This window comes from Mauremys mutica, chromosome 8 (genome assembly GCF_020497125.1).
Source record: "Mauremys mutica isolate MM-2020 ecotype Southern chromosome 8, ASM2049712v1, whole genome shotgun sequence".
Classification (NCBI taxonomy): Eukaryota; Metazoa; Chordata; order Testudines; family Geoemydidae; genus Mauremys; species Mauremys mutica.
The window spans coordinates 46,464,233-46,489,388 of record NC_059079.1 but is presented as its reverse complement, the minus strand read 5'-3'; the positions used below and the strand labels follow the sequence as shown (position 1 = coordinate 46,489,388).

General features: G+C 41.0%; 1 protein-coding gene across 4 annotated transcripts in view; it reads left to right on the top strand.

Annotated features, from left to right (window-relative positions):
• Positions 1-25,156, top strand: part of LOC123375381 (beta-1,3-galactosyltransferase 2-like) — a 185,447-nt gene that overhangs the window by 103,856 nt on the left and 56,435 nt on the right. Inside the window, exons 1-2 of one of the 4 annotated variants that reach the window (XM_045026206.1) lie at positions 14,772-14,813; positions 15,444-15,569. The exons of 2 other annotated variants lie outside the window; for them this stretch is intronic. The gene's annotated coding sequence lies outside the window, so the exon portion shown is untranslated. Of the gene's footprint in view, positions 1-14,694; positions 14,814-15,443; positions 15,570-25,156 lie in introns of those variants that run through there. One more of the 4 variants, XM_045026205.1, reaches the window with a different exon arrangement.

Here is a 25,156-nt window from a genome sequence, read left to right as displayed (position 1 = left end):
CTTGCTCAGACTATAGTTGAGCAGCTCCTGACTACTGGCCAGGGTGCCTATGTATGGCTTCATGAGCCGTGGCATCAAGGGGTAGGCTGGGTCTCCAAGGATAACTATAGGCATTTCAACGTCCCCAACTGTTATTTTCTGGTCTGGGAAGTAATTCCCTTGTTGCAGCTGTTTAAACAGACCAGAGTTCCTGAAGACGCGAGCATCATGAACCTTTCCCAGCCATCCCACGTTGATGTTGGTGAAATGTCCCTTGTGATCCACCAGTGCTTGCAGCACCATTGAAAAGTACCTCTTGCAGTTTATGTAGTGGCTGCCTTGGTGGTCCGGTCCCAAGACAGGGATATGGGTTCTGTCTATCGCCCCATCACAATTAGGGAATCCCATTGCAGCAAAGCCATCCACTATGGCCTTCACATTTTCCAGAGTCACTACCTTTGATAGCAGCAGCTCAGTGATTGCACTGGCTACTTGCATGACAGAAACCCCCACAGTAGATTTGCCCACTTCAAATTGATGCCCGACTGACCGGTAGCTGTCTGGCGTTGCAAGTTTCCAGAGGGCTATCGCCACTGTCTTGTGAACTGTGAGGGCTGCTCTCATCTTGGTATTCTTGCAGTTCAGGGCAGGGCAAAACAAGTCACAAAGTTCCATGAAAGTGCCCTTACACATGCGAAAGTTTCGGAGCCACTGGGAATCATCCCAGACCTGCAACACTATGTGGGCCTACCAGTCTGTGCTTGTTTCCCGGGCCCAGAATCGGCATTCCCCGGCACGAACCTTCTCCATTAACACCATGGTATCCACATTGCCGGGGCCCGCACTTTGAGAGTAGTCTGTGTCCATGTCCTCATCACTCTCGTTGCCGCGCTGCCAGCACCTCCTCGCCTGGTTTTTCAGTTTCTGGTTCTTCATAAACTGCACAATAATGCGTGAGGTGTTTACAAGGCTCATAACTGTTGCGGTGAGCTGAACGGGCTCCATGCTTGCCATGCTATGGCATCTGCGCGGAAAAAAGGCGCGAAACGATCGTCTGCAGTTGCTCTCACAGAGGGAGGGATGACTGATTACTGTAGCTATCCCACAGTTCCCGCAGTCTCCGCCAACCATTTGAATTCTACGTTGAGCTCCCAATGCCTGATGGGACAAAACCATTGTCATGGGTGGTTCTGGGTACATGTCGTCAGCCCCCTGCTCCCGTGAAAGCAATGGGAAAAAATCATTGCTCACTTTTTTTCACTGTGACCGTATGTCTACTGGATGCTGCTGGCAGACTGCAGTGCTACACAGCAGCATCCCCTTGCCTTGCCTTGTGGACGGCAGATGGTATAGTATGATTGGTAGCCATCATTGTCGTCCCATGGGTGCTCCTGGATGGCCACGGTGAGGTCAGTCGGGGGCGCCTGGACAAAAATGGGAATGATTTCAGGTCATTCTCTCTTTAAGTTTTGTGTAATGTAGATTCAGTCCTGCCTGGAATATCATCCCAGCTGGAGGCTTCTGCCTCAGGATGCTATCCCAGTCAGCAGCATCGCATGGTCGCACCTACCCCAGCCTACCCCTTGCTCCCATGGCTCATGAAGCCTGGACAGTACTAAGGAGACGTCCAACTATAGGCTGAGCAAGTGCAGAATGGTGTTTCACTCTATTTCCCTGTAAGCCAACTGCCCACCCCTCCCCCTTTGATCTCTGCTTGCAGAGGCAATAAAGTCAGTGTTGTTTCAAATTCCTGCATTCTTTATTACTTCATCACACAAATGGGGGGATAACTGCCAAGGTAGCCCAGGAGGAGGGAAGCAACGAGTGGGATTGTTGTAGGGGTACCCCCTAGAATGGCATGTAGCTCATCCTTTCTGCGGGATGTCTGGGGCTCTGACCCAGAGCGGCCATTTGCATCTGTGGTTCTTTAGTAGGCTTGCCTGATATTCTAGGCAGGACTGAATCTCCATTAGACAAAACTTAAAGAAGAGAATGACCTGGGGAATCATTCCCATTTTTGTCCAGGCACCCCCGACTGACCTCACTGAGGCTGGCCAGGAGCATCCATGACAGCAGCAGATGGTACAGTATGACTGGTAACCATCTTTGCTAACTTGAAAAGGCAAGGAGCTGCTGCTGTGTAGCACTGCAGTACCGCATCTGTGGGCAGCACCCAGGAGATATACGGTGACAGTGAGCTGAGCAGGCTCCATGCTTCCCATGGTATGCCATCTGCATGGGTAACCCAGGAAAAAAGGTGAGAAATGATTTTTTGCATTGCTGTCATGGAGGGAGGGAGGAGGAGGGGGCTGATGACACATACCCAGAACCACCCGCTACAATGTTTTTGCCCCATCAGTCATTGGGAGCACAACCCAGAATTCCAAGTGGAGGTGGAGACTGTGGGATAGCTACCACAGTGCAATGCTCTGAAAGTCGACACTAGCCTCAGTACTGTGGACGCACACCGCCGACTTAATGCGCTTAGTGGGAACACACACAAACAACAGTATCAAATCGATTTCTAAAAAATCAACTTCTATTAAATCAAACTAATTTTATGTGTAGACATACCCTTACATCCATGTAAAGTGAATATACAATGCTACCTAGTCAGAATGTTAGTTTTTTATATTAATTTTGTACAGGCATCAATGACAACACAAAATAGAAGGCAGTGAAGAATCAGATAGTTGGGGCTAGATCCTCAGCTGCTATAATCAGTGAAGTTTCATTATCTTCAGAGGATTTACACTGATTATAGCAGCTGAGGATCTGGCAGAATGAAATTTTCAGCAGCTTACTGACAACGTCACTTATATCACAACTTGCATCACCTCTGAGCTCGGCCCAATGAGTTTAATTCATGCTTGATGTAAAATTAATAAAATCAAAGGCTTTACAGTGTGGGCAAAGTTAATCTAATAGCTCTACTTTTCCCCCTTTTCTATTTTATAATCTTTCAGTATCTGCAGTATGCCACAGTTGGGGAAAGAAGGTGAAGTGCTTGTTATAGCAGTGGCCTTGAAGGTGGATCTCTTGATTTTGATTTTGCATATGTTACTGACTGACTCCTTATGAGTTAACTGCTCCTCTGATTAGGGCCCATGCACTGACCTGAGCCAGATGAGTGGAAACTTATGCTGTGGAGAAAATATGGAGATTTCACTGCATTGTGTCTCTTCATTCCAAACTTCTTCTGTCTTCCATAACTCTGCTGTAAAAGAGGAAGGTTGTACCCACATCTGTCAGTGGTGTTGGGCAGCAGGGATGGCAGAAGATCCTGAAAGGCAGGGAGCTGATGTGTGGGAGTCTGACTGAAATCTTGGAGGAAGGTGTCACTGTGCCTCAGTGGGTCATGGCTGAGGATGCCAAATTAGGACAAACAACTGAGAAATAGGGCAGACTCACCCCAAACTGGTGATGATTCTGTCATTGGTATAATCTAAGACAGTAACAAAAGTAAACTTCTGTCTCACCACACTGGTTAAGAAGAAGAAGAAAAATGCAGTCTCCTTAGGCATTCTGATCCTTGTCTCACCATCTAGACACTGGATTCTGTGATGATTGGTTACAGAAAATCAATTTAATCAAATATAGGGTCCTTCTAATCCCAAGAGATCAGCCATTTAGCAAGGTACTATTCAGTAATCAAGCTGATTACAATCCTTTAGTAACTAAAACTAAAGGTTTAATAATAAGACAAAAAAGGAGAGTTAAAATGGTTAATAGATCATATACACACAAATAATTGAAAAGTCTTTGTATCATAGACTCATAGACTTTAAGGTCAGAAGGGACCATTATGATAATCTAGTCTGACCTCCTGCACAATGCAGGCCACAAAATCTCACCCACCCACTCCTGTAACAACCCCTTAACCTATGTCTGAGTTATTGAAGTCCTCAAATCGTGGTTTAAAGACCTCAAGGTGCAGAGAATCCTCCAGCAAGTGATCCATGCCCCACGCTGCAGAGGAAGGCAAAAAACCTCCAGGGCCTCTGCCAATCTTCCCTGGAGGAAAATTCCTTCCCGACCCCAAATATGGCAATCAGTTAAACCCTGAGCATGTGAGCAAGACTCACCAGCCAGCTCCCAAGAAAGAATTATCTGTAGTAACTCAGATCCCACCCCATCTAACATCCCATCACAGACCATTGAGCATATTTACCTGCTAATAATCAAAGACCAATTAATTGCCAAAATTAGGCTATCCCATCATACCATCCCCTCCATAAACTTATCAGGCTTAGTCTTGAAGCCAGATATGTCTTTTGCCTCCACTACTCCCCTTGGAAGGCTGTTCCAGAACTTCACTTCTCTAATGGTTAGAAACCTTTGTTTAATTTCAAGTATAAACTTCCTAGTGTCCAGTTTATATCCATTTGTTCTTGTGTCCACATTGGTACTAAGCTTAAATAATTCCTCTCCCTCCCTAATATTAATCCCTCTGATATATTTATAAAGAGCCATCATATCCCTCCTCAACCTTCTTTTTGTTAGGCTAAACAAGCCAAGCTCTTTGATTCTCCTTTCATAAGACAGGTTTTCCATTCCTCGGATCATCCTAGTAGCCCTTCTCTGTACCTGTTCCAGTTTGAATTCATCCTTCTTAAACATGGGAGATCAGAACTGCACACAATATTCCAGAAGAGGTCTCACCAGTGCCTTGTCTAATCATACTAACACCTCCTTAGCTTTACTGGAAATTCCTCGCCTGATGCGTCCCAAGACCTCATTAGCTTTTTTAACGGCCATATCACATTGGTGGCTCATAGTCATCCTGTGATCAACCAATACTCCGAGGTCCTTCTCCTCCTCTGTTACTTCCAACTGATGTGTCCCCAATTTATAACTAAAATTCTTGTTATTAATCCCTAAATGCATGACCTTGCACTTTTCACTATTAAATTTCATCCTACTACTATTACTCCAGTTTACAAGGTCATCCAGATCTTCCTGTATGATATCCGGTCCTTCTCTGTGTTAGCAACACCACCCCACTTTGTGTCATCTGCAAACTTTATTAGCATATTCCCACTTTTTGTGCCAAGGTCAGTAATAAAAAGATTAAATAAGATTGGTCCCCAAACCGATCCCTGAGGAACTCCACTAGTAACCTCCTTCCAGCCTGACAGTTCACCTTTCAGTATGACCCGCTGTAGTCTCCCCTTTAACCAGTTCCTTATCCACCTTTCAATTTTCATATTGATCCTCATCTTTTCCAATTTAACTAATAATTCCCCATGTGGACCCATATCAAATGCCTTACTGAAATCAAGGTAAATTAGATACACTGCATTTTCCTTGTCTAAAAAATCTGTCACCTTCTCAAAGAAGGAGATCAGGTTGGTTTGGCACAATCTACCTTTTGTAAAACCATATTGTATTTTGTCCCAATTACCATTGACCTCAATGTCCTTAACTACTTTCTCCTTCAAAAATTTTTCTAAGACCTTGCATACTACAGATGTCAAACTAACAGGCCTATAGTTACTCGGATCACTTTTTTTTCCTTTTCTTAAAAGTAGGAACTATGTTAGCAATTAAAAATTTTTGCTAATGGGCTTGCAATTTCATGTGCCAGTTCCTTTAATATTCTTGGATGAAGATTATCTGGGCCCCCTGATTTAGTCCCATTAAGCTGTTCGAGTTTGGCTTCTACCTCAGATGTGGTGATATCTACCTCTATATCCTCATTCACATTTGTCATCCTACCATTATCCCTAAGCTCCTCATTAGCCTCATTAAAGACTGAGGCAAAGTATTTGTTTAGCTATTGGGCCATGTCTAGATTATCCTTAACCTCCACTCCATCCTCAGTGTTTAGTGGTCCCACTTCTTTCTTTGTTTTCTTCTTATTTATATGGCTATAGAACCTTTTACTATTGGTTTTAATTCCCTTTGCAAGGTCCAACTCTACATGGCTTTTGGCCTTTCTCACTTTATCCCTACATGTTCTGACCTCAATAAGGTAGCTTTCCTTGCTAATCCCGCCCATCTTCTACTCCTTGTAGGCTTTCTGCTTTTTCTTAATCACCTCTCTCAGATGTTTGCTCATCCAGTTTAGTCTACAACTCCTGCCTATGAATTTTTTCCCCTTTCTTGGGATACAGGCTTCTGATAGTTTCTGCAACTTTGACTTGAAGTAATTCCAGGCCTTCTCTGCCTTTAGAGCCACAAATTCTTCAGTCCAATCCACTTCCCTAACTAATTTCCTTAATTCTTTAAAGTTAGCCCATTTGAAATAAAAAACCCTAGTCCCAGATCTATTTTTGTTTATCCTTCTCTCTAGTTTGAACTGAATTAGCTCATGATCACTCGAACCAAAATTGTCCCCTACAACCATTTCTTCTATGAGGTCCTCACTACTCACCAAAACCAAATCTAAAATGGCATCCCCTCTTGTTGGTTCTTCAACTACTTGGTGAAGGAATCCATCAGCTATCGCATACAGAAAAATCTGAGCCCTATTATTATTACCAGCATTTGTCCTCCAGTCTATACCTGGGAAGTTAAAGTCTCCCATGATCACACAATTCCCATTAGTGTTTACTTCATTAAAAACATTAAAGAGGTCTCTATCCATATTCAAATCAGATCCCGGCGGTATGTAGCACACCCCAAGCACTATCTCAGGGGAGGCTCTAGTAACTTTTTCCCAATGTGATTTTTGCCCAGACAGACTCTGTCTTATCCATTCCATCACTTCTTATGTCTTTACAGTCTACCTCATCGTTGATATACAATGCTACTCCACCACCTTTGCCTTTATTTCTGTCTTTCCTAAACAGCACATAGCCTTCAATACCTGTACTCCAGTCATGACTACTATTCCACAATGGTTCTGTTATCCCTATAATATCTGGTTTCACTTCCTGCACCAGTAGCTCTAGTTCCTCCATTTTGTTACCTAGGTTCCTTGCATTAGTGTACAAACATCTTAATTTTTGCCGTTTGGCTTCACTGACATTCTTTACCCGATTAGGCACAGACATTCTACCAGATTCTATTAGTCTGGTATCTACACTACTCTTCCTCCTGATGTACATTCTCCTGCCCATGGCTGTATCCTTTCTTAGGGTACGTCTTCACTACCCGCTGGATCGGTGGGTAGCAATCGAATTCTCGGAGTTCGATATATCACGTCTCATCTAGACGCGATATATCCAACTCCGAACATGCTCCCGTCGACTCCAGAACTCCACCACTGCGAACGGCGGTGGCGGAGTCGACGGGGAAGCTGCGAACTTCAATCCCACACCGTGAGGACAGGTAAGTAACTCGAACGAAGGTAGTTCGACTTCAGCTACGCTATTCGCATAGCTGAAGTGGCGTACCTTAGTTCGACCCCCCCCATAGTGTAGACCAGGCCTTACTGTAAGCAGAGTCAGGATGAGCTCTACCCTGACATCTGGTGGTGAAGTATGGCGAGTGTGGAAAAGAATTTCAGGGGCTGATCGTGTTTGCATAGGCACACCCACCCCACCTGGCATAGTAAACAGCAGCCTGGGATGGTTGCTTTGGCAGCTGTGGGATCCCCAGTTTCTTTGTTGTTGGGGCGGGAGGAGTGGAGTGTTGTCACCCTGATTGTGTGGGTGAGGAATCCTGTCTCACAAGGATCAATACCAGAGATTTAAGAAACTCCACAATGGCAGTTAGAGAATAACTTGCACATATGAGAAATTCCTTCCTGCAACCAGGAATTTAGTGGATCATTTGATCCTGAAGCACAAGGGTTCAATCGCTCATATATTTTTACTTGGTCTAACATAACTAATGTTCTTATCATATATATAAATAACTAATTCTGAATCTTACTAAGCTCTTTGCCTCAATTATACTTAGTGGCAACGAGTTCCACAGGATAATTATTGCATTATTTCAACAATTCTCTTTTATTGATTTTAATTTTCTACCTTTCATCTGAAATTATTCATTCAGTCATAAAAAAAAAGTAGATGAAAATTGTCAAATATCAACCAGCTATATTTAAGATAGACACTTATGGTGAACGAGAAAAGGGGATGGAAAGCTGTGGAGACATTTCAGAATTGAGTAGATAGGGGCCTACTTGTTTGTGATGCCTTTTGAATAGCATCACACCCCTGAAACAATTACTTTAAAAGGGGTTGGGACAGATGGGGCATTTGAGAATTAGGAGCAGAATCCACAGTTTCTCTACTAATTTTATTTATGGAATTGCATTTGAATATGGCATGTGAAGCTGAAACACCAAATTCTTGGAATTAATTTTATTTTATTTAATCACACCTTAAGTAATGAACCAAGAACAACTAGGAATGTGTCTTAACAAGGATGGCTTAAGCCTGGTCTACACACACACAGTTGCACTGGTTTAATTAAAGGTGTATTTTACATTGACTTTATTTACACTACTTCAGACACCTTTGTGGATGCTTATATTTGTTTAAACTGTCTCTTTTTTTTCCCATTTAACTTGTCAGTGAATTTACAGGTACATGCTAAACCAATATAACTGGTTTTAAACCCATATAGAAGTGTAGGTAATGTGCAGGGTTTTAAGTTAATGCAAATTAGTGCAACTTCTGTGTGTAGACAAGGTCTTGACGTTTTTCTTTTAAATGTTTCTCCTGTCACTTATTTATTCTTTTTTGAAGGATGCTCACCAATTTTCCCTCTGTCTTCTCCCTACTTTTGTGTAGTTTATATAATGTGCAAGGACATTTCTTGTGTGAATAATAATATTAATCAGTCAAGTTTCTCCTTGGTTTTGAAATATGTGAACAAAAGCAACAACAATTCTCTTTTAAAGATGCTTTTCCTGTCACTGCATTTCCCATGAGGTCACTTAGTAGTTATAATTAGATTTGGTTAAGTGAAGATTCAACATTAAGATGGTCTGATTTCATTTTAAACTTCAGCTAAGTGGAAAACAAGAATATTTTAAAAGGAGATGACTATATTGTGGTAAACGTCCTTACCAATTTAGTCTTTGAACGTACGTGTGGCATTGAAGAAAGTTTTTTCCTTTGAATTAAGCTAAATAAGGGGAAAAATGTATTTTGACAATCTATCGTCTTTGTATTTAAGCACTGTCACTGTATAACTGACAGGTATAACTAAGAGCAAGCTGATAAACTAGTTAAATGATCACAATGCACAGCAGACCTTAAACACAATGAAAGATGGAAATGGGGACAAATAGGCAATCAACCAGGTTAGGGTTGGAGACTGATGATGTCTATAATTGAGTATAAAAGAACCATAGAAATACTTTACTGCATTGAGTAACTTTGGACCTAATTCTTGTCTTACAAGCAGTTACTTCACTTGTTGGAATGATATAGTGAGTAGTGCAAGAAAGCACAAATTCTGTTTTGGAAACCTTGAAATAGTTTGTGTATCTGGTTTCATTTTGATGTGGAATGAAACTGAGACCTTTCCAATATTTTGAGAGGCAAAAAAACCAGACTGAGAGCATATCCCAGATGGGAGCCCTAACCATTGGTTTATTATATATCCTGGGCTGTCTGTCTGTCTGTCTGTCTGTCTGTCTGTCTCTCTCTCTCTCTCTCTCCTCCCGCCTTCCTTGAAATTCCATTCTCAACAAATCTGCAATTTTAGTTGAAAGCCTATTTTGTAAAAAACTTCCTGACCACCTCTAAGGCCTGGTCTACACTACGCGTTTAAACCGATTTTAGGAGCGTTAAACCGATTTAACGCCGTACCCGTCCACACTAAGAGGCCCTTTATATCGATATAAAGGGCTCTTTAAACTGGTTTCTGTACTCCTCCCTAATGAGAGGAGTAGCGTTAATATCGGTATTACCATATTAGATTAGGGTTAGTGTGGCCGCAAATCGACGGTATTGGCCTCCGGGCGGTATCCCACAGTGCACCACTGTGACCGCTCTGGACAGCAATCTGAACTCGGATACAGTGGCCAGGTAGACAGGAAAAGCCCCGCGAACTTTTGAATATCATTTCCTGTTTGCCCAGCGTGGAGCTCCGATCAGCACGGGTGGCGATGCAGTCCGAAATCCAAATCCAAAAAGAGCTCCACCATGGACCGTACGGATGTGATCGCTGTATGGGCAGACAAATCTGTTCTATCAGAGCTCTGTTACAGAAAACGAAATTCCAAAGCATTTTTTAAAAATCTCCAGACAGAGGCCACAGCAAGGACTCAGCACACTGCTGTGTGACAAGCGTAACGGAAAGCCAAAGAATCAAATGGATGCTCATGGAGAGAGGGAGGGGGGACTGAGGACTCAAGCTATCCCACAGTTCCTGCAGTCTCCAAAAAGCATTTGCATTCTTGGCTGAGCTCCCAATGCCTGTAGGGTCAAACACATTGTCCGGGGTGGTTCAGGGCATAGCTCGTCAATTTACCGCCCCCCCCCACACCACCAGAAGTAAAAGGGGAAAAAATCGTCTCTTGACTCTTTTCAATGTCACCCTATGTCTACTGAATGCTGCTGGTAGACGCGATGCTGCAGCAGTGAATTGCAGTATCCTCTTTCCCCCTCTCTGGTGGCAGATGGTGCAGTATGACTGATATCCATCATCATCATCAGCCTTGTGGCAGATGGTGCAGAGCAGAAGGACTGGTATCCGTCTTCATCATCAGCCCATGAATGCTCCTAGCTGGCTTCAGGTGAGGTCGGCCGGGGGCACCTGGGTAAAAAACTCCTGGTCATTCCCAGTAGATGGTACAGAACGGCTGGTAACTGTCTTCATCATAGCAACAGGGGGCTGAGCGCCATCAGCCCCCGCCCTTCATGTGTAAAGAACAGATTCTGTACTGCCTGGACTATCATAGCAGCGGGATACTGGGCTCCTCTCCCCCACACTGCTGTCCTGTCTGGACTATCATAGCAGTTGGAGGCTGCCTTCCCCTCATTTTATCTCACTAACAAGTCACTGTTTCTTATTCCTGCATTCTTTATTACTTCATCACACAAATGGGGGGACACTGCAACGGTAGCCCAGGAAGGCTGGGGGAGGAGGGAAGCAACAGGTGGGGTTGTTGCAGGGGCACCCTCTGTGAATGGCATGCAGCTCATCATTTCTGTGGGATCTGACTCGGAGTGGCTGTGCTCTCTGGTTCTCTGATACACTGGTTCTCTAGTACACTTGCCCCATATTCTAGGCAGGACTGATTCTATTTTTAAATACCAAAAAGGAGAGATTGACTCAGGAAGTCATTCCCATTTTTGTCTTTTGCACCCGTAGCCGACCTCAGCCAGGGGCACCCATGACAGCAGCAGAGAGTACAGTACAGAAGGACTGGTAACCATCATCTCATTGTCAATTTACAATGGAAGCAGATGGTACAGAATGGCTGATAACCATCTCTGCTATCATGCAAAAGCAAATGAATGCTGCTGTGTAGCGCTGCTGAATCGCCTGTCAGCGGCATCTAGTACACATACGGTGACAGTGACAAAAGGCAAAACAGGCTCCATGGTTGCCATGCTATGGCGTCTGCCAGGGCAATCCAGGGAAAAAGGGTGCGAAATGATTGTCTGCTGTTGCTTTCCCAGAGGAAGGAGTGACTGACGACATTTACCCAGAACCACCCGCGACAATGATTTTTGCCCCATCAGGCACTGGGATCTCAACCCAGAATTCCAAGGGGCGGGGGAGACTGCGGGAACTATGGGATAGCTATGGAATAGCTACCCACAATGCAACACTCCAGAAATCGATGCTAACCTCGGACCGTGGACGCACACCACCGAATTAATGTGCTTAGTGTGGCCGTGTGTACTCGACTTTATACAATCTGTTTTACTAAACCGGTTTATGTAAAATCGGAATAATCCCGTAGTGTAGACGTACCCTAAGGTATGTGTGTCAGTGGAGGGAGGATCTAAAGGTTAAGAGTGGAAAGCTGCATCACTGAAACTCTTTTCTCACTGTAAAAGCAGCAAAGAGTCCTGTGTCACCTTATAGACTAACAGATTTATTGGAGCATGAGCTTTTGTGGGCGAATACCCACTTTGTCTTTTCTCACTGTGAATCTTATCTGCATGCCTAGTGCTGTCACAGCCAGCCAAATTCTCCCCCCAGAAGAAACTTCAGTGGAAATATGTGTACACCTGGTACATAATTTGGCCTTTGGAGTCTGAAGAGCTTTTTTGAGAGACTGCATATGTGGGTGTGAGCAAAATTTAAGAGAAATTATTGTAGGGAATGGAAAAAGTGTCAAGCATTGGAAAAAATGTCATCTTTGTGCAGAAGTTTTTTTTTCTTCCTTTTTTCTCTCCTTACTGGAAGAGCAATTAATACCTTTTACCACTCTATTTTACTTTATTACTGCATTTGAAGGTAGAAGTTGAAGCAGGTTACTGTGAATGAGAAGCTGATGACAAATTGGAGAAGACAAAGAAGTTGCATGAAGAGGCATGTGTCCTCAAATGAATACAAAATGCTAGGGTCACAGCCAACTTCCCCAGAATGTTCTCTTTTACTGATCCCTTCAAATAAAAAAGCAAAATCCCTTCTAATCCAAGCAGAAGGTAGCACTGAATTCTGGTATTACTTCAGAGACAGATGTAGCTATCATACAACCTATACAAGAGGCCAGGGTAGCAAAGGTAGGGATGGGTGGTTTAATTTCTACAGAAGGTGTAAGCGTGTTGTATATTCTCTGGGAAACATAAGCCATGCCTTTCTCCCTTACTTGATAGTTTGCAGCTTTTGTGGTTATCACATAATACCACTCAATCACATCATAACTGACCTTTAATTTAGACTTTACTTACAGAGTGCATGATTCTGATCTTTCTTATGCCAGTGTAAATTGGGAGTAACTAACACCAAATCAGTTGCATCAATGTGAAAATGGTGCATGGAGGGGTCAGATTTGGCCCATTAGGTCCTGGATCAAACCAGTTCTGTAAATCTAAATCCCAGTATCCAAGCTATGTAATGTCAAGATGAATAAGGATTTTCTGCCAGGGTGATGAGCATGATATAAATACTTAAGAGTTATTACTGGACCATCTTCTGCACCCCCATATTCTGACAAAAATCAGCGAATTGGGCCCTGAAACAAGGTTGGCACTGGAAGGATATAAATTCAGAATAGGGAGATAACTAAATTATTTTAGAAATGTTCAGATTAACCCTGAAATAGGAGGTGACAAATTTTCTTTAATGATCTGATGGCATTTTGATCTTTTGTGAGAAATGTGGTAGGAAATACAGTTGATTGTTACACTAGAGCACCTTAGCGTTGTCACACTTATACCCGTGCACATTATAAAATTGCACAGAAAGCAGTATGCATATGCTAAAATGGAGCATTTCAAATCAGTGCTTACCATTCTATTTTCTCCAGTCTAACATCTCCGAGGTGGTTGTTTAATTCATCTCTACCCCTTCTTTATTCTTAGTTCTTATTCCCTTCTTTCTTTTATTTATTTTTTATTGATTTTTGTTTTGTCCCTCAAAATGAGGGGAGAACCAACAACAAGAGGACAAAAAGAACAAAAAGTAAATGAAAGGAAAGTGGAGGGAGGAAGGAGTGTCCTTTTTGGTTAGGAATTAATCAAAGATTTCTAAAAAGTCAGACAAAATCTTTTTATATTTGTCTGAGGTCCTAAATGTTATCAGCTCTTTAGCTGCTAGGTCAGCCAAATTACTGTGCCAAGTTTATTTCCCTGGATGTGGTCTTGTTCTAATTTTGTTAAACCTAATTTCCTAGCCTGCTATATAATCTTATTGACTGCTTTAATGTCAGTCTCCACCCCCTCCCTTTTCTTCCAACCCATTAGACTAACAGTTTGTACTTTTATGCTATTTAATTACTAAGTTTTCTGCCTAGCTGAATTCCCTCTGCCTACATTGTAATTGACTGACTAAATTTTATTCTTAACCTGTCCTTAAGAATAAAATATTTTGCTTTAAAGAGATGGACTTGTCCGTGTTCGAAGCCTTGTACACAAATACCACCATATGCATTATTTCTTCAATTACTCACATTTGTCCATTTATTGATAGTGGAACACAGAATTTAGAGGAAGAAGGTGAAATAAAGAAGTTTTCTTTCTTTCTTTCTTTCTTTCTTTCTTTCTGAACTGGAGATTGGTTGTGGTAGCACTGCACTAGAATGTTCATTTCTGTGAGGAAATAACCAGTTGTTTTCAATCCAGGAATAGTCAGAATTAGGAAGTGCTCTTCACAGCAGAACATGTCATTAATAATACTGGAGTATAAGTACATATGAACACAGGCTTTTCTGACTGTGGTTATTAAATCCTTTGTAACCTGTGATAGGGAAAAATTTCCCCCACCTGTTGCTTGACCCGAATTTCTGCAGGCCTTAACCCCTTGCCTCACTAGGCCCAAAAGCAATAGCTAAGACAATTGCCAAATAAGAGCAAAGGTTTTAAACCTCTGCAAAATATGTTTATTTGTATAAAGGGCCCCGGGAAGCAGAACCAGAAAAGAGGAACCAAAAGGCCCTGGGGGTGCCCAGCTTGTGTAGAGTTAGGCAAGAGCTTTTTGCAAAATGGTAACTACAAAGTAGGGGTCTTAAAACAGGCAGACCACCAACAAAACTGCCAAACAATAACAGGAAAAACCCAATATGGAAAAGTGTTGAGCTAGCTTGCTTGTTTTACACACGTTAATTCCAAATAAGGCAAAGTATATCGAGTGACATTTTGTGGTTTTAGCCTTTATAAGCTTGGTAAAATTTGTAAACAGGAAGAGCAGCCACCTCTTGCATGGGGCCACGCTGTCTCTCCCTGCATGCATGCTTGTATAACAATAAAGGAGCCTCAGGCTGTCTGATCTAAAATCAACCGTGTGGTCGATTTCCACGACACCTGATTCAGGTATTGTTATAGTGTTTGTTAATAAATATTCCTTAAATACTTTAGATGAAAAATCTCAAACTATAGGTTGTTTGAAGTGTTGACTTTGTTCTGTTGTGTAATTAATCATATAAGTCATATGATATTGTTACAGCTTTCTGCCTGGATGATTAAATCTTTTAAAATAGAAAAAGAACATCCAGTGAATTTTCAGAAAAATAAACATTTAAGCTGAACTTCCTGGAGGTGTCAGCATTGTGAGTCTTTTTGTGATTTCAGAGGAGTCATTTAAATCCTCACAATTAATGAGCGATATGACTGCATGAATGACAATGAAATGAACACTGGGTTACATTGTCAGCAGATGTAGATGTAGCTGTTTTGACAGTTTACATTGGCTGAAATCACCCACTAAAATCCTAAGAAACTCTGTCAAGCGTGTGCTAAAGGCAGGAATACTGACTGCAGGGCATTCTTTCCCCATTTTGCAGAGACCTGGAATTGTGACCCTGCAGGGAAGGGAAGGGCTAGGGCTAGGGCTAGGGCTTGTGGTGGTTCTCTATGTATCATCACTCAAACATTCGTATATATGGCCAATAGTATGTACTACTGTAATAGAACCATAAGTAATAGTAGATCCTACTATTGTAGGATTGTATCGACCTTGATTTGCCTCCTGCTTTGTTACATGGACCTTCTACCTCTCACTTGAGATCTCTGAGTATGGTACCAGAATGAATTCATGCTGTCTTGGACTCTCCAATGTATGGAGACAAGGTATGATAAGGGAATCCTGAAAGCAACTCAGAGGCACAATGCCTCCACACACACTTTACCAGGATTGTCCCAGTTTGGAGTGACAGCGTGGTGTCCTATTTCTGTCCATGGACTGTGTTGGGGGTGGGGTAAGAAGATGGTAGCAATATTCCTCCAAGCTCTGCCCACAAAATAAGCTCAAACTCTTGAGATGCCACTCACAGGATGTTGTGCAAATATTTGAAGTATGATGAGTACTGAGGGCGGGGAGGGAAAGAGAAGGGGTAGCATGAATTGAGGGGAATTAGTTTGTGAGAGAAAAGGCAGCATTATTTTTTGGGGGGGGGGCTGATATGGGTGAAGAGGGGAACAGAATCTTTAATCCCCACCATGCAACAGATCCTGGTTTTTCATTGGGGAAATCTAGTCATGCTATTCCCAAAGCCCTGGCCTCCAGTGGATCTCTTAAAATCCATTGGTCTGCAATGTATGTGTGGGATGGGTTCACCATGGGAACTTGGTGGAGTTTTGTATCCTTGACCTGAGATTTTTCTGCAGAGAGAATGAAGTGGGAAAATATGGGCCTGATCCAAAGCTCATTGAAATCAGTGGAAAGATTCCAATTGCCTTCAGTGTATTTTAGATCAGGGTCTGCTTGCAGTGTTTGGAATCCAGAGAGATAGCTTGTCCTTTTCTTCCTTGTATATTAGAGTTTTTAATTTAAAAAATCATTTTCCTGTAATAAAGGGAAGGCAAACTTTTAAGTATTAATGATAAATGTTTACTATTACTTTTAATATCTTTCCTCTGTTTTCCTGGATTCTCCTATTTGTGATCCCATTGCTGCTCTGAGCCAGGCAATCTGCCCTTCCCCCCGCCCCCTTCTCTGATTTTCCCATTTTTCAGATATAATGTTCAAGATTTTCAAGAATGGGTGTCTGTAGTTGGACATCTAAATAAGTTTAACCTGATTTCCCAGACGAACTGGGAGCTGAGGGTGTTCAGACTTTTTTAAAATATGGATTTAGGTGTCATAATGTTAGGCACCTCTTTTTGACATTCTTGGACAATATCTCTAATAACCAATAATAAAGGAAGTTGAAGTTGGCTTGATATATTTGTTGTGGTGACTATAGACACAGACAATCAAACTGTTGGTACAACTGGGAAAATAGTGACAACAAAATGCTACAAATATATTCTTTCAAGTGGTAAATTGCATTCACTTTGGGTTAATGTCCCTTTTGTGTTCACTGCCATGAATATTCTAGCAGTTGAGTATATGCAAATATGAATATTCATGGAAAGCATCTTTTGAATTCAATGTCACAATATTTGTTCTGGAAATTTTGATTTTAAGAGTTACACATTTATCCAAAGAACAAAGTAACCATATGTGCCATTTCACCATCTCAAATGTTGTTTGTAAGCAATTGACTCAAATATTCAATCTACATATTGAAATTTATTCACAGAAATTATTTTGCAAATATTTTCACTAATATATACATCTGAGAAGATCAGACTTTGCAGAAATGTTGTGAACAGAAAGAAGCAAACATTATTGTGTATTATTATTAATTACAAATTATTTTCCCAATTCTAATAGAGTTCCCCCAAACAGGTACATCCCTTCATTGCTTTTGGTATGTAGGAATCTTTAGCTAAGGCTTATAAGACTCTGCTTTGAAATAATCACTTGCAAATGTTGAACCAGAATCTTGGGGGTGTAATTAAATAGATGAGATGCCCTTGACCTGCTTTTCAGATGAGCATACTCAGTGGTGTATGTGTGATTTAATCTCATTGCATACTGCTGGCATTGTTCTTTTTACCTTTAATTATCAAGGTTAGCATTTAAATAAACTGGATGTCATTATGAAGCCTTCTAGAAACAAAGGGTTACAACAATAAAGCCTGCGTGGTCCTGCTGAATGAGAAATGAATTAATCAGTTCTGCACCTCCAGCTGTACAGCCCCCTTCATTATGTGGGAAAGAAGTTGGTGTGTCCACCATCTGTCAGCACTTTTTCCTCTGTGTCCTATTCTTGCTCCTGCTGTTACACCTGTGAGCTGAATACTCATAACAGAGTCTTCTAAGTGTGACATTATTATACCCTGCTGCTACAGCAGAAGCTCTTTGAAATCCATTTGACTATTTTAAATCATGCATTTTTTTTATGGGCTACCATGAAGAATTCATGACGTCCCACTGAAATATTCCACCTTCTTTCAATTTTGTTTGTAGTTGTGGAAATGTTATAATACAGATATCCACTCTGGATAAATCATGGACCTGCAAAGGGCAACAAATTAAATTTAAGTAATAAAGAATAACTATGTTCTGGAGCATAAATCTTCCAAGGGCAGAAAGCTGCACCAAACTCCTTCCATAAGCAAGGAATAAAACCCACAAGGTACAAAAAGAAAAAAAGCAAATCAGTGGGAGAAATAGTGTAATTTGAAGGCTGAAGACAAATTCCTTTTTGTGATCTGACTCAATTAGTGTCAGGCTATCAGCTATTCAGCACGTCCTATTCTTGTTCAGAAATCATAGAAACAGGGAAAGTTCAGAATCTCTCTATCCAGGAGGAAAAAAATAAACCTGCAAAAGTAAAATGATTCATTTACATCATGTTTGAACATTGTCTTCTAAATATTTTGTACAGAGTCTAAAGAATATAATTACTTGGAAAGAGGCAAGTTCTAAAAATAATCTAGTGTAGGTTTTTCTGAGGTTTTCAGTCAAAGCTGACCAGTATGGAAACTTAGAAAAACAAAGGTAATTAATAGAGGGAAGTGAAAGGATAGTAATCGAGTGAAAGATTACTAAACCTCTACAGGTTTTTTAAGACAGTGGTGCAGGCCTGGAATTTAAAGGCAGATTAAATGAAGATGTCAGGCTAAAACTTCAGTTCCTTGTTCATCCAAATCTCCCATTGAACCTATCTCTCATGAAGGAATTTTGCTTGTGTGGTGTCTGGCCTGGCACACAAAGGTTGCAACATCACTCAAGTTTGGCCCATCCACCCTGATGGAGATGTGGGGGTGCCTGGGCCAACCCTGAGTGGTTTTGCAACTCCTGTATGTGCCAGGTCAAAAGGCCCAGAACAGGGAAAAGAACCATCTCTGTGAGGTGAGAGAGGGACAGGCTCCATCTCCAACCCTGCAGGGACTGAGCAAGGCGTTGATTCAGTGGGTGAGTTGCTGGGGCCAGCAACTGCAGCAGGGATGGATCCACAGGGTTATAGGCAGTGGCACCAGGGATCTCCTCAGCTCGCATGGTATATGTGTGTGCCATGGGAGAAATGTTTGTAATAAAGGCAGCATGGTTTATAAGTGACTTAAAAAATTGTTAAAATGTATTGGGTAGCACATGCCAACAAACAGACCTTCTTAAACCCTAGTCTAGATGAGGCCTATGTGTATAGGGAAAGTTCCATCTTTTGTGAGTATTAGAGTAGGTACCTGTTTAAGGAAACCTGGACTTGGCAGATATTTGTACATGACTATTTTCTAAAGTCCAGGATAATGGGTTGATGTTGCATTGATGTTGTGCATAAACTGGCACCTGAATGTAATCTGCGAAAAATAACTTTAAAATTACAGGATTAAATTCCCCTGACTGCACTCTTACCAGGCTTCAATCCAAACCTGGATGCAGCATGCTTCTGAGCTCCCCTGGGTCTTGGCAGGCTTCAGTCTCTGGAGCTAGCCTCTCAGGCATACTTCCCATATACAGACTTTGTCTGGTACTGCTTCCAGGGAATGGAACCCTGTAGTCCAACTGCCCCTAGGCTCGCAGGGTCGGTGCTAATGCCCAGGACATCCCAGTAGCTGAAGCATGCACACCCCAGAGCTCTGCACTAGGGGGATACTCTGCTTTATAGTTTTACACCTCCTTAGATGCAACATACTTGAAGAAAGGACACAGATTTTGCAAAAGGAATTCTAAACTAATCATAGTTTTATTCACAGACTGTACAAGAGATACAGGTCTATAGAAAAACAACAAAACCTGTGTGCAACTCCCTGCCTCATTTTCCTCTCCAAGGGTCAATTGGGATTTGATCAGTGTCTGCTCAGGATATCCAGAATCTTCCTTCCTCCTATTCAGTCTTGACTTTCTTGAGAGAGAACAATTCAGTGCAGACCTTGTCCTTTTGTAATTTCCAGATCTCCCCCATCAGCCTCAAACCCCTGGCGTGTATCTGTTTCTTGTTTATAGGCTCACGTGTGAGATCGAGTGTCCCTGGGTGGTAGCCAATAAAGCTGAGTGAAGTTGTCCAACCAAAACTTTTTTCAGTGAAAAATGCATATTTGGGTCAACCAAAACATTTCACAAACTCAAATCCACTTCACCAAACTTTTCTTTTAATCAAAATATTTTTTCAACATTTTTGAAGTAAAACATTTTGATTTCATTTTGAAATTACTTTATTTTGAATTTTTTTTCCTTCTTATTTTTTTTAAAAAGTTAAAGCTCAAAAGTAAGTGGAATGTTTTTGTAACTTTTCACCAAAAATGTTGAGGAAAATTTTCTTGTGGGTTTACCAAAAATTAATTATTTACAATGCCAGCAAACCGAAAAATCAGTTATTTGCACATCTCTAGCGGTCAGCTCTGTGTCTAAGGGTGATTCCACATAAATGTAATGTTATCCAGGTATAACAACATTCACTTGTTAGCCCTCTGCTATATGTGAAAGAGTTATTCATGACACCCCTTTTATGGAAACTATAGGGCCAAGGTGAAGCCCCAGAACAGCTTTAAAATCCAAATGGCTTTCCACAAAACAAAATGTAGACATATGAGTCCATTACACATTCCAATATTTTGAAAGTTTGAAGCCTAAAACTGTATTTAAGTTGTTTTGATAAAAGGGCTGGTTTTCAAAGTTGTTGAGTACCTATGGCCTTCAATAGAAGCTGTGAGCGGTCAGCACCTTTTGAAAATCAGGTCTGGTTTATTTAGGGACCAAAGTATAAATCTAGGTGATTTTCTGTAGGCACCCGAGTTTTTTGTGTGTGTGAACTCTCCTCCCCTGTCTGTTTTTAGCTCAATGGGTGTTTACAAAAAGAGACCTGAACAGAGGTATATCCAGCAGCCATATAACTTGATAGTAATATGGAAATTTGCACACAATAGTGAAAAATCATAAGCAAATAAAACATGACTGTAACAAGAAGGATATTTATAAAGTAGGGTTCAGATGAGAGCCATGAGAATGATTTAAGGATTAGAAAACATGATTTATAGTGCTAGGCTCCAGGAGCTCAACCTATTTAGCTGAATAGAGAGAAGGTTAAGCGGTGACTTGATTAGATTATAGGTATCTACATGGGGAACAAATATTTAATAATCTTCAATCTAGTGGAGAAAGGAATTTCTGGAGTGGCTGGAATTTGAAGCCAGACAAATAAGACACATTTTTTAATGGTGAGGATAATTAACCATTTGAACAATTTATCAAGGATTGTGATGGATTCACCATCACTGACAATTTTTAAATCAAGATTGGATGGTTAGTTTTCCCCTGCTAAAAGATCTCCTCTAGGAATTATGTTGGAAGTTCCATGATAGGTGTTCTAAAGGAGGTCAGACTAGATGACAACAATGGTCCCGTCTAGCTTTGGAATCTATACATTTATGAAAATTTTGTGAGCTTCCTCCAGGCAGAAGATATACTCCACGAGTTTGCACTTAATGTTTCCTGTGAATTCTTCCTTCCTGAGTGCCACTGGTTGTGAAAGCAAAACCAATGGTCTTTTAAAGTTAACTTGCACAGTGACGGGGTTTGGGAAGTAGCCATTTCCATTAGAGTGTGGGCACCTTGAATACCCATCCCTGACAGCCTCTCCCACTTGCAGCATGAAACTTGATCCTCTCAGAGCTCCGATGGAAGGGTGTCTGGGGAGGGGTGGGTGTTTATGAAATGAGGTCATGGAGGTGGCTGTTACATATGCACCAATACTACTTTTTATGTACAAGTCTTGCAGCAATAGCATTTCCTCTTTCCACTCCTCTCTTTATAGAGCCGCCTCTTTTTCTCTTTCCTTCTGCCAGCAGAGGTGGTTGGAATGATGTGGTTTTTTTGTAATGAAGTATAGGATTACTTAATGCAATGGTTTAAAGGTTTCTATGTTCTGCTGAATCTCTGAGCTAAGACGGCCACTGTACCTAATGTTATGCATTTCATGGAAAGAGCAATTTTACTTAATATTAAAAGTTCCCTTTATACTAATTAACTATCATGTAAACTACTGATTGTACTAATAAAACAAATTGGGGCAAGAGAAAAGATGTGTGCAATTATGAGAATAATTGCCACTGATTGCTATTTAAAAAAAATATGAGTTTTTTGCTTACTGATACAGAAATACCTGGTGTTGCTACAACTTCTCTACTGCACAGTCCATTTACAGCAGCTGGCATTTGCCATAGTAGCAAACACTTTCTCGCACTGCCAGTGATTGATGGAAAGTCTGCTACACTGCATTTTGTAAGGGGAAATCTGAAATATCCATGTTAGTAGGTTCTGCGCATTTGTGGCATAATGAAGTACATATAAAAAGAAAAGTCCTAGAGAGTCTTTCTTTAATGTTCAGACTTGGGCTAATTGTATAATGGTGCTCTCTGGGACAGTTCCCCATGGAATGTAATTTAACAGAGATAATGCAATAGCAAGCTCAGAATGCCAGAGTGTTCTCCTTAACTACAAAAAAAAGTCTGAATAGCCACAGTTGTACAGTGACTCGTTCTGTTCTCACTTGCCTTTTTATATCCCATCTTTCTAGGAACCAATAAAACTCTAGGGGTGCTGGGAACACTAAGTTTTAAATTGAAAATATAATGAATGTGTGAATGAATAAAAGGGATTGGGCAATTTTGGTTCCTTGGTTTTGGGCATTTTTTCTTTTTCTGTGGTTTAAGCAGCTGGAGAAAAGCTTTGTATTAAAACTTAAAGCTGTTCCCTGACTTCCAAATATAATATCTTATTTTCTGAAGACAAGATTATGAAGTGCATACTCAGTTTTCATTCAGGCCTTTCTCAGGAAACAATTTCCATTCAATTCAGCAGGAGTCGGAGTATACTCTGAGTAATAGTCACAGAAACTGACCCAGCAAATAATGTGCTTTGTGTATATTCCTCATGAGTCTGGGCAATTCAGTTCAGATAAAATAACTCTTAACCATCACCAAAAATATGAACTATACTTTATTATTTGTAGTACCCCCACCTATACATGCCACCATCACTAGCCAGAGCAGCTAAGTCAGTGTTGGAAGATGTGGTTAGTTACTTGCTTCTCAGAAGTGCTGCAGCTTCTCAGAAGTGCTGCAGCTTACTCATCACCACTCACTCTGGCCTGTGCCTAACCGCATGTTCTTTCTTTGAAAGAACAAAGTATCCTTGAAGGAGCATGCAGAGTTTGTTCTGTGCTGTGCCCTGAGAACAAAATGGGGGAATGAAGACAGTTTCAACTTAAAGAAAACATTTCCTATTTTTTAACCAGCCACAGAGCTGAACTTCATTCAGGGAGGGTGCTCAGCAATTTAAAGATATAGTGCACAGGAAACAGACCTAATGACTGTTTCAAAGGTACATAACTAGTTTGATTCAAATCGTCACCCAAGTTTGTACAACAAGAGTGGAGCAAATACTGCAGAAACTTCTATGACTACTCTGCTGATTTTTTTTTAAATGTTTCCATATATATGGAAATGGAGTAATCTACCAATGAGGATAAAAAAGAGCCTAACGGGGTGGGGGGGGAGGAATAAAGAGATAATACAAAGGGAAAATCCACATTTTACTAAAGCCCTTTACTGAAAACTTTTATAAAATGCCAAAAGATGGGGCAAGAGAAACCACCTGCAAGGAGTATACTGCGGAGTTGGTTTAGTTCTTTCTGCTGTCCTATTACAAACAGACCAGAAAATCTTATCTCAAGGGAATATTTGCTTATTATTATCGGTTTTTCTCTGGCTGCAGTAGAATCTAGTCACAGTTGCTAAAGAACTCCTCATTAGATCATGAGAGTGGGCTTGGGTATGCTTGTAGATTTGCTTAGTACCACATAATTGCAGGAATGCAGAGTGGCTGCTTCCCACTGACATGAATGGGACAATTGCAAAGCAGTTTCTTTGGGTTAGTTGGCTTTTACTGTCTTTAATTGTCATGGGTGGTAGATTTTGGAGGGCTCTTGACTCCTCCTACTCAGGAAATGAGGTGGCAAACTATATTTTTAATGAATTAAAATTAAAAGAGTCCAAACCTCGCACATGTAAACTATATGTGATAACCAACATAGAAAATTAGAAGGGGCTGACTGACTGAAACCAAATGAGGGTTAAATCAAGAGAATATAAAGCTGGCTTCCAACACCTAGCCATATCAATTCAAGCTAAATCTTCATTTAGGTAGATGCTTGGGCCAAACTGAGCTCTTTAATAAAAATCGCTGTTCGGAAGGGACAGCAATAATCTAACTGGATGTTATCTGAACTCTCATTAGCCAAACTTACTACTATTATAGAGTTTAATTTAAAAAAATCCCTCTAGTTTTAACATACAATTATTTGATTTATTTTTGCCTGTATCCTCTTCAGTGAATGAAATGGGTCCATTACCCAGGGTATTTATATTATAACTGTAGCATGACAGTAGATGTTCATGCAAGTGAGTCACTAGCATGAATGCTCCTAGAAAGCAAATTTCAAGTTTTCTTGCTTGCATGTCTGTGGCAAGCAAATTCTAAATTTACTTTTCACAAACATTTGAACCCAAAACCTAATTATAAGGTCATCCAGTTAAAGAAAGGAAAGAATACTACGTGTCTTATGTGGCCAATGAAAAGCAAGCAATGCAGCTTGAATTTTGGATTCTGAAAAGCAGCAATTTATCTAATTTCAGACAATAAATTTGAGAAAATCAACGTGTCTTCACAGACATTGCCCAAAAAATCAGAAAAGGGAAGATTTATTCAATAAATTATTATGGATTATTCAACCTGTTCTACTCAGAACTTTATGGAAATTATTTGAACCTCTTGCTTCTGCCAACAGGTTAGGAATCTCATGAGTGCACTTCTCTAGTGAACTGGATTTGCCATGGGTTCCTGTGCAGTGGTTGTGGGGCAGAATCCTTCTCATGTTCTCCCATCCAGGGTGCTCCTGTGGAGTCATTCAGTGATCATGACTACAGCCTAAGAATTAAAGCAGTGTTTGCAGCTCTATTGTTGCTCCTTGGGAGGCAATTTTGGCAGCGGATTCACATAGTCATAGATGCACTGGCCATGTCCCATAACACTCCTGCATTATGGTATCAAGAAGGCTGCTCTGGAACTTTATAATTCCCCTGAATAGCTCATCTGTAGCTGGAACTCCATGCAAGTTCTGTTGCCTTTAAATCCCTCCATAGCCTGCTGTGGGATTTCCCCTGAAAGTGAAAGAAGCTACATATCACGATCCACTCTCTCCACACCTATAGGATAATGAATCCCTGGGTCTACCCAGAGTTCAAGTGAAGTTGTTTTACAGATCATCATGATCCAACTGTCCTTTATTCAGCAAGAGTTGCCTTTGATATACGGTGTGAATAAAAGA